We start from the raw sequence: 4,423 nt of genomic DNA on the forward strand, positions 1-4,423 counted from the left end.
AACAAAATGCCAGGGGAAGACTCAAAAAATGCCAAAACACTCAAAAAGATGCCAAAGTCTGTTGACTCCCACCCCACTAAGAAAACTACTCACTTTTGATAGACAATTTACTATCATATCCTGGTGGCTTGCGTGTTTTCTTTTCTTTTTCTTTTATTTATTTATTTATTTATTTTTATTTTTTTTTGAATTATACTAAATTTCCTGTTGGGGTAATTATTTACCTACTGACTACTAAGTGGAGTGCTAAACCACTACACCACGGTTGGATTTTAAGAATGAAAAAGAAATGTGAAGATGTTTGTTTTTACGCGTTTAGAAATAATTAAGAAAAGGTGTCATTTGAAGTATAATATACAAGAAAAGAAAATGCCAAATGAAAATGCCAAATGCCAAATGATTTTTCTAATGCCAAACGGTTTTCAAAAATGCCAGATTTTTGGAATCTGGCATTTAAAATGCCAAACTGGCAACCCTGCGCCAATTTTGTTGGGTAATTTTTGATCACAAAACGCATGAGAGCTTCAACTGGAGAGCTAGTGAAACGCACACCGAAAGACTCGTTTTGTGCCGAATTATTGTTTCATTTTTTTTCCCCCTTCAAAAATAAATAGGTCGATCCATGAATATGCTTTATTTTTTCTATGTTTTAATCACTTAATTGAAAGTGGATTGATTGTTCATTCTTTGCATGGCGACACGCAAATACAAGGATTAATGGTCCACAGTGTGTCGTAGAATCACAAGCAACAATAACATGTATGGATCTCTTTCATGATTTTTTTTAACTATCGTAATCGTAGTGTGTTATTTCTCCTTCGTCGATTACTTACATACCCTTTTTCGGTGGTGAAACCAAAACGTCTGGCAGCAAGAGAGGGTGGGGCATGACGTCCTAATAGAGGTAGTGATGATGATGTGGTGGTGGTGTAGTAGTAGAAGTAGTGATAATGATGTGGTGTTGGTGGCTGTAGTATATTAGTGATAGTGATGATGATGTGGTGGTGGTTGCAGTGTATTAGTGGCAGTGATGATGATGCGGTGGTGGTGGTGGTGGTTGCAGTAGTAATAGTAATGGTAGTGATGATGGTTGTAGCAGTAGTGATGATTGGACGGATTGGGGGGGGGGGGGGTATCCTTGGAACAATTTGACGGAAGCTGCCCGGAACCCGGAGTTTTGGCACCACTGACTACTACTACTACTGCTGCTGCTGCTGCTACTACTACTACTACTACTACTACTACTACTACTACTACTACTACTACTACTACTACTACTACTACTACTACTACTACCACTACAGCAACAACAACAACTACTACTACTACTACTACTACTACTACTACTACTACTATTACTACTAATACTACTACTACTACTACTACTACTATTACTACTAATACTACTACTACTACTACTACTACTACTACTACTACTGCCATCACCACCATCACATTGAAGTGCTTCTTTTTCACAAAATTATGTTCGTTATTACTCATCAAGGTTCAGTGTTGACTATCAAACTGCCCACTACTGTAAAAAAAAGAAACAAACAAAATCCCCCAAAAGTCTCTCTCTCTCTCTATCTCTCTATCTCTTTCTCTCTATCTCTCTCTCTCTCTCTCTCTCTCTCTCTCTCTCTCTCTCCCATTGTTGTATTTTTATTCCATCTCAAATAAAGTTTTGTGTACGGATATTTCTAAACAAAGCTTAACTAGTCATCTCATCGTGATTTATAATTTGAATTTGATATAGGCTATTTATTAGTAAATCATCACTCCGACACCTTTAATGAGTTAAATTATTACAACTCGTCTCTTACTTCGCTGCCCCATTTCATACGGTCTTTACTAACTCTCACTAACACACTGCCTACACACTACACAGCGCTAGTCAATGGCCTTAACCAACTCGGCTCAAGACGCGTGCGACAAGGCCTTTACTCTAGTCAGCCATGGGGTGGGGGCAATGTGTACAAATAAAATAGCACGTCGCGTTGAGGGAGGGGGGTTGATAGACCCTTGGAAACGCAAACAACACAGGTTCTTCCTAATGATGCATCATATCATTTATTTTGCATCCCTCCCCTCTATCTACTTTGTTGTAACTGCGGAAATGAATGATCACCAGTATGATACATGAATGTAGGTTGAAAGAAGAACCAAAAGAATTGTAATCATTCATATTTATTAATCTTTGTGTATGTATGTATATGGCATTTTATAACGATTTACTTCTACACAACGGTCTCTAAGCGCCTCACGTAATCGATTTGAAAGACCGTTTAATTTATTTAAAACGACGGATGAAATTATATCAACTCAACTTTGTATGTATCAAAAGACATTGAACATTTGTCTTGGAGAAGAAGAGAATTCCACAAATTGGGCGCCAAGAAATGATATGAGGATTCAGCTTGGAATATAGATGTTCAATAATTCCCTGATGAATTGAGGGTCATCACAATGTATGGTTTCATTGACAACCGTGTATATTTGTTGAAGAAATTCTTTTTCTTTTTTTTTTTTCAACTGGCAGTTGGTGAAGGGGTGATTTGGGTGTGATCGGCATAGAAAATATATGACAGATTATGTTTATCAATAACAGAAGAGGGAGGCTGCATATTAATAGTAAAGAAGACTAGCCCATGATTGGGCATTGAAACACTCCGAATGTTAAGACATGTTTATGAGATTGAACAGTATTAACTATAACAGATATGTTAGTTAACATTTCATGAAGCATCAGCAAAATGTAATGGACAATGGTGTCAAACACTGTAGATAGATCCAAAAGACACAATACACTTTTGCTGGAATCAGCAGTTTTTGATGAGGTCACTGAAGATTCTGAGGAGTGCTGAGTTCATTGTAGGTCGGTTGAAATATCTCTTTAAGTCCATTCATCTTGGAGTAGTTCAGAAGCTAGTGTAGAATGACCTTCTCTACATTTTGATAGGGGGCGGTAGGTTTTTTTTAGCTCATGTTCAATGACTGCTTTCTGATGGAAGACAGACAAATAGATGGCACCATTGGCGATGGGAGAATTTATAATAGACGTTATAGAGGGTAAAATGGTGTCGAGGCAAGTAGACATAAGTTTTGAAGGTAATGGGTCGAGTTAATATCTTTTCGTCGATGATTTTATAATCCTATTTTTGTTTTACAAAGCCGTCGGTGACTGTTAGAAGGAGAGAAGAGTTTGACCCGAGGAGTAGTTGTCAGTGGGGCCAAGTTGAAATCGGATTTTGTCGAGTTTTGTGTAAAGAAATCACCATTTATATCAGTGTTGTTGGAAAGATTTGTGCTCTATGTGCGTCCAAGAAGCCCATTGCATGTAGCAAAAATTTGCTTACAGGACTAATTTTCCTTGAATTAAGAGATATAATGGGAGGACTTGGCTTTAGGAATAATGTGCCACTTACAGAGATGTGATTTTTATAATTTATGTTGGATTACCAATCCAGATTTTTGATATTTGCTTTCAGTGGCATGACATTTTGCTTCTGCAGTCTTAATATCGGACGAACCTTGCTTCAATATTGACAAAGTGAAAGTTGAAGTCACTGAAGATTTATGGAAGGCTAGGTCTGGTAATGAGAGAGGATAGTAAGTTGTCAATATTTTGGGGGTCTATAAATCTAAATCTCGTTGGGTTGTATTGGGGAAATGGATGTTACGAAATGCAAGTTTCAAACTATTTGCAATTGCAATATTCAAAGGTGTTATATGGCAAAAGACGGTTTTTGATAGAATTGCGATTCTGCTGCCGTTTTTGCACTAACGTGGAAAATAATTTGAGAGTGTATCCAGGAGAAGTGATAGTGACAATCGTGATTCATACCTTAGGAGCTGATGACTTCTCCAAGGGTCAGAGTGTACAATGTGTACATATATAGGACCAATTACGAGTGGATCCCAAAGTCTAGCGGGTGATAGATAATCAAAGGATTTTTCGTTAGCACTAACTGCTGACAGAGTCTATAATGCGTATTTGCAAAGATAATATATATGATCTGAACCGGGAAAAAAACTTTTCTAACAGATGCCGCAATTTTGATGTAAACGGTCGCAAAGGATAATGTGGTCACTTATGTCGGCTACTGGGATATCAAGCAAATTAAGACATGTATTATCAATATTATACCCACTCCACAAGAGATGGTAGGCAGCAGTCATCGCCTCGTCGAGAAAAATGAACAACTCGTGATATAAAGCATCACATCTCTCTCTCTCTCTCTCTCTCTCTCTCTCTCTCTCTCTCTCTCTCTCTCTCTCTCTCTCTCTGTGTGTGTGTGTGTGTGTGTGTGTGTGTGTGTTGTGTGTGTGTGTGTGTGTGTGTGTGTGTGTGTGTGACATGGATTATGGATTGAAAACACTCACCGAAAGAAGACCGGAATCGTAGAGTATCGATACAAACTTC

This window comes from Berghia stephanieae, chromosome 1 (assembly GCF_034508935.2).
Source record: "Berghia stephanieae isolate SIO BIC M18660-M18661 chromosome 1, UCSD_Bste_1.3, whole genome shotgun sequence".
NCBI lineage: Eukaryota > Metazoa > Mollusca > Gastropoda > Nudibranchia > Aeolidiidae > Berghia > Berghia stephanieae.